Raw genomic sequence first — 13,368 nt, 5'->3', positions numbered from 1 at the left:
TGTTTTAAATATCATTTGTCCCTTTCTTCCCCTTTTACTTTTCATCTTCAATGTTAGTTGTATTTTTGAGGCAACATGATTTAGCTTCTCTCTCTTTGTCATTTGCATTTTGGTATTAACAGTGGGTTTTGCTCATTCTTGTGAATCAGTGATAGTGATTATCATTTTTCAGATTCTAGATGCAGAACTTCTTTGAGAAGTTATTGCAGGGTTGATCATGTTGTAATAAACGGCCATAATATTTCTTTTTCTGGGAAATACACTATATCTTCCTCATTTCTGCAAGGTATAGAATTCTTGGTGGCAGTTTTTTTCTTTTACTATTTTGAATATATCATCTCATTTTTATCTGGCCTCTAAGGTTTCAGTTGGGAAATCTGCTGTTAGTCTGATGAGGACTTCCTTATACGTGACTTGATCCTTTTCTCTTGCTGCTTTTAAAATTTTCTCTTTGTATTTGAGTTTTGCCAGCTTAACTAGATCTTTTTGGATTGATTCTTTTTGGTGATATTTGTGCTTCCTGGATCTGAAGGTCTGTGTCTCACCCTCTAACTGGGAAGATTTCTGTTATTATTCCTTGAATGGGTTTTTAATATCTTTTCCTTTTTCCTCCCCTTTTGGAATACCTATGATTTGGACATTTGTTTGCTTAAAGTTGTCTGCTAGCTCTCTTAGGTTTTCTTCATTTTTTAAATTCTTTTTTCTTACTTTCTTTTTTTTATTTTTATTTTTGGTCTGCCTGGGTTATTTCAAAAAGACCATCTTTGATGTCTGAAATTCTTTCTTCTGCTTGCTCTAGCCTGCTGCTCAAGCATTCTGTTGTTTTATATTTCATGAGTGAATTCTTCAATTCTAGGAGTTCTGCTACATTCTTTTTTAAGGTATTAATCCCTTTGTAAATTTCCTCCTTCATATTGTGTATATTTCTTCTTGTTTCATCGTGTTCTATAGGTAATTCTTCTGTTACCTCTGTGAGTTTTCTTATGATCAATGCTTGGAACTCCTTTTCAGTCATTTGTAGAGTTTTTTGCTCTATAGAGTCTTCTACTTGAGAATTATCATATTCCTTTGGTGGTGTCATATCTTCTTGTGTATTTGTAGTTCTACTGTTTTTTCATTGATGTCTGATCATCTGGTAGGGCACTTGTTTCTTCTAGTACTCTGGGGTGGGCTATGTGGAGAAAGACTTTCTCCTCTATTTGTCAGCTCTGCTGGTGACTCTTGTACCAGTGCAGTTGAGTGTGTGGTGGGATGCCTTTGGGGTAACCCTGGCTGTTACTGTGGTGGTAAGCTGTCCTTGCAGTGGCAGTAATTGTGGCAGTGGCTGTGGTAGACCACTTTGGCTCCAACTCAGGCAGTGTGTTGGCTTCTATAGGGCTCAGGTATGAGCCCACAGGATGGCGCCCACCTCAGCTCCCATTCGGGCCGCAGACTGGCTTCTCCACAGCTTGGGTGTGAGTTGGCAGTGGTGGCAGTGGCACATGTGATGGTGCTCACCTCAGCTCCTGCTTGGGCAGAGGCAATCCTCTCTGGGGATCTAGTGTGGACTGGAGGCAGTGGCCGCAGCAGGTGGGATGACACTCACTTAGGCTCCTGCTCAGGCAATGGGCAGACCTCCCTATTCTTTACAGCCATTGGCAGGAATTTTAATGTCCAGAGCAGCCCGTAGCCCTTGGTTTAGAGAACTGGAGAGCTGCAGGTAGGGTTTGAGCTATGGAGATAAAAACACCTCCTGTGACACTGACTTTCTTTCACCAGGGACATTGATTTTTATGTATCTAAATAATAAAAAACATTGATTTCATATATTTTTATCTAAAAGTTATAAGAAAAACTGGAACAAACATATTTTTCAATCAAGTAATTTATTCTTGCTAAAACAAAGCATAAATAAAATGACCCTAACACCATATGCATTAAAATATTCTTCTTTTACTTCCTGGATTCAGTTAAGAGAAGAGATTCCCGAGGCGGCATGGAGAGGAGAAACTGGTGATTCTCTTACAGGAATACCTACAACTAAAGCCCTTTGGGGCTTCCTGTCCTTGATTATTTTTATTGACCTAGTCCTTGAGAACACACTTATCAATACCTTGATTCTGCGGACTAAAGGCTTCACTCGTCTTTTTATTTCTTACTCAGTAATTTTACTTTTAGTGAAATATTAACTACAACTTGTGCTGTTACCACAATGCTAGCAAGCCTCCTGCAAGAAAGAAAAAGCATCTTATTTGGTGCATGCTTTGCTTAGCTGCATTTCTGCTTCCTCTGGATGCACTGAGTTTGTTGTTTTTTCTGTCATGTCTACCACTACATCCAGGGTTATAAATTATCTCTAGTCCCAGCTTCTGTAACTAGGGCTCAGTCTCTGCCTGAACTTATAGTGATGGTAAGAATTGATTGGTATACTGAGGCAGGGATGTTCTACTCTACTTTGTTGTTCCTTCTCCTTGGTGTCAGAGAGTGGAGATGTGCTTTACAATTGAGCCACCTTGACTTTGTCACTCAGAAGATGATAGTAAGAGTTGTGGGAAAGGCAATTACTGGAATATCTCGAAAACTGCCAGGATCTCATAATTGTTTAGTAACTTTACAATTCCACAAGAAATTTAGCTGCTGGCCTTGCCTGAGGACCTAACCATAGCTATGAGTAGAAAGGTCTTTATCCATGTTTACCCATATCCCTCTGTTCCCCTTATTTATCTCTCTTTTTCTCTCTCTCTCACTTCTGACTGGATACAATATTTTTATTCAAAACACGATGAATTACTAAAATATTTCTAATACATTGTCTGATATCTCCAGAATCACTGGAAATATCCAAACAACAGGAAACAATAGATGATGATTTAGAAAATTGATGTACACCTGCATTAATAAATGTTGGCAGTTTTTCCATTATGCAATGAAAGGAATATTCACTGTCTTATGATATAACAATAGTGATACTTATGTAGATTCGGGCCTATCACTTGCAGTATATTGACTTTAGGATTTGGATTGGTTTGTTTACAATTGGCAAAATTCTAAGAAGCTGGGAGGATTTTGCTGGCTCAGAGATTCCTGTGGGCGTTCATCAATCAAAACACTGGCTTCCATGCCGATTAACACTGAAAGCTCTGCAGGCCTTTCACTGGGATTTCTGATCTCTACTTCTCTCTGGTCATTGGCTGTGTAATCTCTGCCTTAAATTTTTTCCTATACTTCTTTGGAGGAAGTACCTCAAGTACTTGGGTATTAACCCCTTATGAATGCTGCCATGAAAGAGAAATCGACTTTTTCTTTCTCTTCTGTTTTTTTCTTTTGAGTTATTTTTATTGGTTTTTTTTAAAATTAGTTTATTCCAATTTGCACTTTCTTTTATACTGGGGGTGGTTGTGCAGGAGGGAGTTTGAGATGCAGCTAAAAACTTCTTTTAACTTAGCTTCATTTTAACTTCGTTTAACTTAGTAACAATCCCCTTTTCTAGATGTGCTATTCAGGTATATGTTTCTAGATTTGCCACAACTGGTGGCTCCACCACACTTTTTTTATTGAAAAGTAGTTGATGCTACGTATCTGTGGGGTACAGTGTTGAATATCAATCCCTGTGTACAGTATGTGGTGATCAAGTCAGGATAATTAGTATGTTTATCATTACACTATGTCATCAGTCGTTGTGACTGTTTACCAATCTCTCACAGACCCCCTCGCATTCCCCTTTCCCACCTCTAGTAACTTCAGTTCTATTTTCTCCATTTAAGAGTTCAATGTCCCACACACGTTCAGTGTAACTGGTGCGGGCGCAGCGGCTGGGCCGCTGCTGATGGTGGCAGAAGCAGGGAGAGGGACAAAGCTCACTGTAGGAAAGTAGGCCACCATCCTGAAGCCTGACAATGTCACCATCAAGTGTCTTCTTAGTCAGGTGAAGTGTACCCTGGGTTCCTCTGGTCCACCATTTTCCCACAGTTCTTCCCCATAGGTTCCATTAATTAGGTTGTTTATAATCCAATTAGTTGTGGTTAGAATTGTAATGTCTGTTTCTCATATGAAGATATACCAATGGGCAGCAAACACATGAGAAAATGCTCAACGTCACTCAGCATCAGGGAAATGCAAATCAAAACCACACTGAGATATCATCTCACTCCAGTTAAACTGGCTATTATCAAAGACAGAGAATAAAAAATGCTGGTGAAGATGTGGAGAAAGGGAAACCCTCCTACACTGTTGATGGGACTTTAAATTAGTACAGCCGTATGGAAAACAGTATGGAGTTTCCTCAAACAACTACAGGTAAGGAATGGAAATTATCATGTCAAAGGAATACCTGCACTTGCATGTTTATTGCAGCTCTATTTACAATTGCCAAGAGTTGGAATCAACCCAAATGTCCATCAACACATGACCAGATAAGGAAAATGTGGTATACAGACTCAATGAAATACCTATCTGCCATAAAAAAGAATGAAATTCTGCCATTCATAGCAACATGGATGAGCTTAGAGAAAATTAACGTTAAGTGACATAAGACAGGCACAGAAAGAGAAATACCACATGTCCTCACTCATAAGTGGGACCTGGAATAAAGAAAGTAAAGGAAGGAAGGAAAGAAAGAAGGAAGAAAAAGAAAGAATGAATCACAATAACACATTAAACTTTCAAAAAAGAGAGAGAACAGAAATGTGGTTATTAGAAGTGGGAAAGGGGCAGGGGGTGGCAAGAAGCTAGGTAAGGGTCACAAAATTGATTATGTTTTATAAACATGAGTATACTAATCATCCTAATTTGATCATCACATGTTGTACATATGTATTGACATTCAATTCTGTACCCCACAAATATGTTTTAAAAAAAATTTTTTTTAATGAATTGTAATGTCTGTGTTCAACGGAGAACCTCTTCTAGCAGTGATGGCTACCCCTCCAGTGAGTTAAATTCTCTGGCATTCTAATCCTTACCCATAGTCCTGAGAGACAGACTTTAAATCTAAGTTCTAGTTTAGAAAAGTACAGGGAAGGAGTCTAATGTAACTGGGTATGCTAAGTAGACTCTGCATAAGATACCTGAACTCAGCATAGAAGTATTGGCTCAACTTGATTAAGTACTCACCTACACTCAATTAACTGTTATCAGAAAATGGGCTTATAGATAAGGTTAACATATATTATTTTTCCTATCTGAGACACTTCAGAAAATAAAGAGATGTGCCATTAATGGTTATGCTAGGATAATAAATATATAAACTGAACATTGCTGATGGTGTTGGAGGAAGGGTCAAAGATCTTAGAACAACATGCAACATCCTTCATTTTACCTTCAATCACTTAATAGCAAATCAAAACTCCCTAATATCTAATTATTAAGACAACAATATCAAAATAAGTGTGAACTTTTGCTTGTTAAATCAAATTCTATAGGCTTGCCTTTGTCTTATAATGCTAGTTAATAAAATTTTAGTCCTGAAAATTTAAAATGCAACATTCATTATTAACAAAAAGGAAATTGTTTTTCAATTAACCCTTATTCTTGCTCTGTCTGTAATAATTGTTTCTCTTTTTTCAGTCCTCCTCCCCTATGTATTTCATGTCTTTCTATGCCACATTTTCTCCTCTGGGGCTGACTCATTCAGATTGCAGAGGCTCTGATATTTGTTCAATGAATCCATTGAATAGTAGCTATGGGGCAGTAATAAAAGCCATGCATGAATTTAAAAATAGCTTTATTTGATACCACCATTTGCATACCTAGCCAGCCACCGATAAAGACTGATCAGGAGTCACTGAGGTGGTATAATTCCCCGGGTATATCACATACCTGCAGAAGTCAATAATTTTTTAAAAAATTGGATGGGGTACAACTACCATCATTTAATGTTCACCGAAATTTCACATCTACTTTTGTGGCATTACACACATTAACCTTTGACAGAGGAACAAATTTTATATAGGAGGAAGCCTGGTAATGGGCTCACATCATGGACTTCACTAGTATTGCCACATCATCTGGAAGCAACTACCTAATAGAATGGTGGAAGGGCCAACTGAGGGCTGGTGCACTCTGTGATGCTTGGATGATATGTGGGATGCAGTAGATGCTTGAACCAGAGGCCAACACATGATGGCACTTCCCCTGAGCCAGATTACTTAAATCTCAAAAGCAATGTAGGATGTGGGATGGCCTTGTTACATTCGTTGATCCAGATGTAGAAACATGACACCATACTGGCCAGGGGACTGGATCCTGGTTACCAAAGGGAAACAGTTGGTGAAATACAACGGAAGTGCGGGAGACTTAGTCTGGAACCAGGAGATTTACTGTAAAACCGCAAACTATTTAGTGCTTACATCTTAAATGAAAGTTTAATTGAAAAACTCTGATATGAAAACCAAACCAAAACAAACCACAAGGATTTAGATCTTTTGAAAGTGAAATTTTATTACACCCTAAACAGATAAAAATTGAGGTTCATCCATGGGGCCAAAGGAAATAAGGAATTGGTCACAGCATCAGATTTTCTACTGAGATCACAACCTATTTCTGAAGTGGAACTGTAAAAGCTATCTTGTAGATTTTCTCTTTTTTTGCCACTTTTTTTTTTAATCAAAGCTCAGATGAGGTATATTGATAATGGCTAAAGTTGTAACTAAGGCTCCAGGATTACATCTAACTAGCTTGATATAACTTCACAATTATAGGGTTGAATGTTAGGCTTCCTCTGTATTTAGGCATGAAAAATAAACAACATATAATAATGGATGGTTAAAGGAAAAAGTGGTGCACTTAAGGAGACAAAAATTCGTAAGTTTTATATGAACAAGCAGGCTGGCCAAGGATAACCCAGAGCTCCATCTTCTGCCTGGGATGTAAGTTTGAGATCTTATCAGATAATACTTAAGGTGTATCATTTCATTGTAGAATTGAGGCCAAGCAGAGTGAATTTTCCCAAAGTATAAGTGGGCTGAAAAAAGGGGCATGTAGAGACAAAACTCACAGTCTGATGTTCCCTTCCAAGGTCAAAGGAACACCTGCCTCGTAAACTGTAAACATTCAGGTGAATGTCTGCTTCACAGGAGCATGAGGGAAAATGTGTGCATTTATTCTCACTTCTGAATGTTTGTAGTAAATCTCGAAAAGCATAGAACAAATGACAGAGTCATACATGACAATTTGAGTCTCCTTTTTCCAAAGCCTAGCCAATACAGGTTTCTACCTAATGACACATTGTCCATGGATTGAAATACTCAATACCACTGATTCTAAAACATATATAAAAATGCAAAGTTATAGTATATCAAAGGACATTATCTCTTTCAGGTAACTGAATTGGAGGAAAAATTTTAAAACTGTAAGTCCCTGGAAGGGCATGCATATTTCTGGTTTATGTTTTCACGTACGTCAGATTGTTTATGCTTACGCTTTGTTCTCCATTCACCCTTATGAACATTAAATGCCAATGTTTTGCTGTGCAGAAGCTCTTCAGTTTGATATAATCCCATTGGTTTATTTTTCCTTTAGTTTCCCATGCTTTTGGGGTCGTATTCATGAAGTCTGTGTCCAGTCCTATTTCCTGAAGTGTCTCTCCTATGTTTTAAGAAGTTTTATTGTTTAAGGGTGTATATTTAATTCTTTAATCCATTTTGAGTTGATTTTAGTACATGGTGAAAGGTATGGGTCTAGTTTCATTCTCCTGCATATGGATATCCAATTATCCCAGCACCATTTGCTGAAGAGGCAGTCTCTTCCCCAGTGTATAGGCTTGGTGCCTTTGTCAAAGATCAGATGGCTGTAGGTGTGTGGGTTGATTTCTGGATTCTCTATTCTATTCCACTGATCAGTGTGTCTGTTTTTATGCCAGTACCATACTGTTTTGGTTATTATAGCTTTGTAGTATAGTTTAAAGTCAGGTAGTGTTATGCCTCCAGCTTTATTTTTTTTTGCTCAGCATTGCTTTGGCTATGCAAGATCTTTTGTTATTCCATATAAATGTCTGGATAGTTATTTCCGTTTCTGAGAAAAATGTCAGTGGAATTTTGATGGGGATTGCATTAAATTTGTATATCACTTTGGGTAGTATGGACATTTTCACTATGTTGATTCTTCCGATCCAACTACAATTCCTTGAAGTTGATACGACAAGCAAACAGAAAGGACCTTGTTTGAGGGAGGGGGGAGAGGGAGGAAGGAGGAAGGTTTCGGTGATGGGCCACAATAATCAACCACATGGTATATAGACAAAATAAAATTTTAAAATATAATATATAAATAAATAAATAAATAATAATAAAAAATAAAAAAATTAAAAAATAAAAGATGATCTGATGTGCGCCCCCCCCCCAAAAAAATAAATAAATAAATGCCAATGTTTGTCCTTTGTGTCTCCCAAAATGCCTTACTGGATTCTCGGCATCTCCATTAATACTTCCAGAATAGGTGGTTTATTTTATGAGGAAAGATTCCAATTCCAGGTCCAGTTTCATAGGTTTCATTCTGATCCTAGATTTCGATCCTATTTGTTTACACTTATATGTTTACCTGATGTCTTTGAGAACATGATGCATCCTTTTTGTTAATTTGTCCAACTTCTATTTGTTTCTGGTGGGAGCATTTGTCTCAAACATCTACATCATCATTACTGGAACCAAATTTCCCCAGCATCATTTTTTTTCTTTCTACTTCATTCCCTGGTCCTTTTCAGAATCATTTGATGAGTCCACCTTCTTTTTCCCCACTCAAAACGTGGGAGTGCTCTAAATGATTATTCCTCACATGTATGAGAATATTTTTTTTAATTGAGCTCTTTCCATGAACTTTTTGAAGTACCCTCATACGCATCCTCAGTTTCCCACAGTGTCCACTCACATATCTCAATATCAGACAGACTTTCATCAAAATTGGTATTTTTTATTATTCTTCATTTTATTAAGCTTTATTTTAATTCATAACACTTATCATGAATAATATAATTATGATGCATGCATGAATATATGGGGTGTATTTCCCCATTAGAATGTAAGATTTGTGAATATCTTGTATATTATAACTTTCTCCCATTTTCTATAACTGTACCTTGAGTAAATTTGATGCTCAAAAACTCCATTTTTAAAAAAAAAAAGGATAACAAAAACAAAAAAAAAATATTTTCATTAGTTTATAAATTGCTAAATCAATTCTTCTTAAATCTATTCAAATTTAGTTACAACTGTTAATGGACATGCAGCCTCATGGTTTATATAATATTATTGAATGAAGAGTACCTTGACTGCCAATGCACTTTTACAAAAGACTTAACCACACTTAAGTAACGTATGATGACTTAAATAAAAGAAAACATTCCCACTGCTCCTTTAGCTATAACTCCAAACCAAATTAGAATCTGGTGCATAACTTTTATTGATAAATACATGAACATCTTCACTGGAAGTGCAGAAACTGCTCTATTACTCTTCATGGGATTGAAAATGTGTGAACAAAACACGTTGAACATTTTCATTTTGCCAGTGTGAATTTTCCTTGTCAAATACTCATACCTTATACACATGTTGATACAACTTGCTTCTATATCATCAGAATGAAAATGAACTCTGTTAATGAGGAGAAATGTAAGCAGATAACATTGAAAAACACAATTGAATTTATCCAGGACTTTACAAAATTTCAACTTAAAAAGTTTGTAGGTTTTAAAAAATATATGCAATATCATTAATACATTACTTTTAGAACTTCCAAAATGAGATGTTTCTCTCAGAAAAGCAATGGAGTTAACAGCTATCACCATAAATGGGAAATTACAAATTACATTAATGAGCTGTCTGTCATCAGCAGCAAGTGGGGCATAAATTATTTTGTTTTTCTTTCTTACATGAAATTAACTTGTTCCCTTTGAATATAACTCAAAACGTTACCTCTATTAATAGATTTTACTCAACTTACTGACATATCTCCTTTGGATTTATAATGCCCAGAAAACAATTTCTATTTATTTTACCCTACATTTCAATATCCCAAATGTAAATTAGAGTTGGAATGAGTAAGGAAAGGAATACAGAGATTATGGATAACTTCTATACAAAAATTAATAATGTTAAATCAGGAAAACAAGTTTTGCTTATTAGTAGCCACATTTATCTCATTCTTTTCAACATAACTTCCATGGATACTGAGAAGGGCATTGCCAAGGAAAGAAAATTTCTGCATAATGTTCAATATAATGAACTCTAGTGGTTGTCAAATGGCTGTGGTTCTCACGCCATCTGCTTTGTAGGTGAAGGTTTGATAGTTTGACCCTTTTCATCAGTTGCCAGTATTGACCATGGATAAACAGATTTCCTAACATCAAAAGACTGGGCAAGCTTGTCAGCTGCTCTCCTCTTCATAAACTCATTCCCTTCCACAATTAGAGAATTCAAAATTCTGCCTGTAGGTATGTGCGTGCACTCTCTCACTCTCGTGCTCTCTCACTCTCTCTCCATCTCCCTGTATATCTCTTGCTCTGTGGCTCTTCGTTTCTCCTTTTTTCTCTCTGCCTCTCTTCACCCTTTACCACCTTGTCTCTTTGTGAGTCGTATGGTCTGCTCTTTTAGTAATTTAGGCTATGCATACAGAAAAGAAAGCTAAAGAGAAAGTTGCAGCAAAATCTAGAAAACTTTTTCAGCCAGAAGCCAACCAGAAAGTGACCAAAAAAAGGGAGGGGGAGGGGGATTTGAAGGTGGGACAAAGGGGAAGCACTGGAAATATGAGTTTACAGAGAAAGCAGAAGTAGGGTTCAAAGAGTCTATGTGAACCTCAAGCTCCATGTTTTCTGTTTTAAGTTCCTTTGTGTTTAAAAGTATTCTCATAAGCATCTGTTAGTTTCATTCTATTTTTGTTTAGTGTTGTGTTGCTTTGTTAATAGCAAATACCATTTGTGTATATGTGCTTTGTATCAGATATTCTACACTTTATAAAACCAGCCTATATCTTCCATTTCAGCACATGCTGGTAAATTTATTTCAGATTTTTTTAGAGTACAGGAATTTTGTTGCTGTAGATATGTGTACATGTAGGAGTCATAAGCCCATAAAGGCAATTTCACACTGTGCTTAAAATGGTCAAAAATCCTGGATTTATCACCCACATACATCTGCTCTAAGATCACTATTAATATTTGGAAGCTGAATTTTTTGGAAGATTAACTATATTATTTTTACTAACACTGAGATTTAAAAGAGTCAAAATAATTAAATTAGGTGTGTTATTACACATATGAGATGATAAATTATTTTCTCTAGGAATCAGGATGGAAAGAAAATAAAAATTTTGTCTCACTAAATGAAAAATACAATATCATTTCTGATATTTAATCTAGTGGGAGGAGAATACAATTATTTTCAGCTTTCATGTTTTCTACTTGTAATGTTATGCAAGTTGCTTTATTTTATTGAACTTTTAGCTCTCTTTTAAGAAATGAATAATAATATTTGATTAGCCAAATTTAAAGAAGTACTCTGCAGCATATATGATATAGTAAGTATAAGTGGGTGACATTTTCACTTTCAGACCAAAAGCTTTTTGTAATTTATTAAAACTTGGTAATCATATGATGAAGACTGTGATTTGGACACCTTTATGTCCAAGAAATTTTTACAAATAATTTTTATTTCAATTTAAGATGCATTTATCATCAGCATTAAAGTTGATGTAAATGGGAAATGATTTGACTTCAGAATTTTTATATAAGACCATTTTTTTTTCTTCTTAATGAGCAGGCATATTTCAATTCTCAAAATGGAACTTGAGAATTCCAGCACCATCACTGAGCTGGTCCTGGTGGGATTTTTCAATCATCCCCAAACTGAGTTTCCCCTCTTCTTCCTGTTCTCTGTGGTCTACTTATCAAGTTGTTTTGGAAACACAGCTGCTATCATATTAGTAATTCTGGATCCCTCTCTCCAGATTCCCATGTATTTCTTCCTCTGGCATCTGGCTTTTCTCAAAGTATTTTTTTTTTTTTTTTTAGCACAGTGTGGTCCCCAATATGCTCTTTAACTTTCTTGTAAGCAGGAAAGTGATATCTTACAACTTCTGTCTTGCTCAGACCTACATCACTTCATTCCTGGAGGCAACTGAGTGCTTCTTACTTGCCATGATGGCTTTAGATCGCTGTGCAGCCATTTGTTACCCACTGAGATATCTGCTCATCATGAATTCGTCTGTGTGTGGCACAGGCTGTGGGAACCTGGACTATTGGCTTTCTTGCTTTAGTGGTTCCTCTCTACTTCACAATCCTCCCTCTCTGTGGTCATTATGTTGTTGACTATATTTTCTGTGAATTGCCCATCTTTCTTCACATCCTCTGTGCTGACACATCCCTGTGGGATATCATGATGGTTGTAGGAGGGGCTGGAATGTTATTACTCCCTTTCCTCCTTATTATTCTTTCTTACCTTTGAATCATGGTGGCAGTGATGAGAACAGATTCAGATGAGGGCAGGAGAAAAGCCTTTTCAACATGTGCTTCCCACTTGACTGTAGTGATCACAGATTATGGAACAGGATTGATCAGGTATATGAATCCCAAATCCCTTAACTCAGCAAGAGACAAACTGATCTCTGTGTTCTATGCAATCATCAACCCTGTGCTGAATCCTTTCATTTAGAGCCTGAGGAACAAGGAATTCAAGGGCGCCATTGAAGAGTTATACAAATATACAAAAAAAAAAAAAATCACACCCTAGAATCTTTACAAATTAAAGATATTTGTTTATGTTTTTAACATGTGCACATCCAAATTCTATGAGACTAATCTTCATCACAGGATATTCCAGTTTAGCAGACTTGCAGAATGAGATGGTCATCACATATTCACAAATCTCCCCAAGTGTTTTCAATTCAGATTTCTCATCTCTATGAATGAACATTTGTGGATATTCATTTATTGTGATGAAATATTGCTATTTCAGTTCACTCAAATACTGTGTTAGCACAGCCTTCAACTTCCATGTCAAGAAATTATCATTTCCTGCAGTCACTACCTTTATAATATTTCATTTTCTATTTATTTTCAAGATCTCAAATTATAAGGTATTCTTTCCTATTCTATCAATCAATTCAAGCAAAACAATGCAGAATATGAAATACCTTATTACATAATACAAGCGAAACATATCTTTAAAATCACTAATGAGAATTATTTTTGTTAAGTGTAGAATCTTGTTTTTGTTTTGTTTTGTTTTATTTTCTATTTATCTAGATTTTTGTTTAAATTTTTAATAATTTTAGGAAAAGGAATGCTTTCTTTATATTTAAAATTGAAAAATAACTCTTCTCAATGACTTTCAGTTTGCTCCACATAGAAGATACTTTACATAAATACTGACAGTTATTTTATCTATTTATTTTTTATATATT

The 13,368-nt window shown here is 36.0% G+C and overlaps 1 pseudogene; it reads left to right on the top strand.

Moving 5' to 3' along the window:
• The first annotated feature begins 11,745 nt into the window (after positions 1-11,745).
• LOC134375982 (olfactory receptor 2G3-like) lies at positions 11,746-12,695 on the top strand (annotated as a pseudogene).
• The last annotated feature ends 673 nt before the right edge of the window (positions 12,696-13,368 follow it).

Source organism: Cynocephalus volans, chromosome 4 (genome assembly GCF_027409185.1).
Source record: "Cynocephalus volans isolate mCynVol1 chromosome 4, mCynVol1.pri, whole genome shotgun sequence".
NCBI lineage: Eukaryota > Metazoa > Chordata > Mammalia > Dermoptera > Cynocephalidae > Cynocephalus > Cynocephalus volans.
This window is presented reverse-complemented; position numbering and strand designations above follow the sequence as displayed.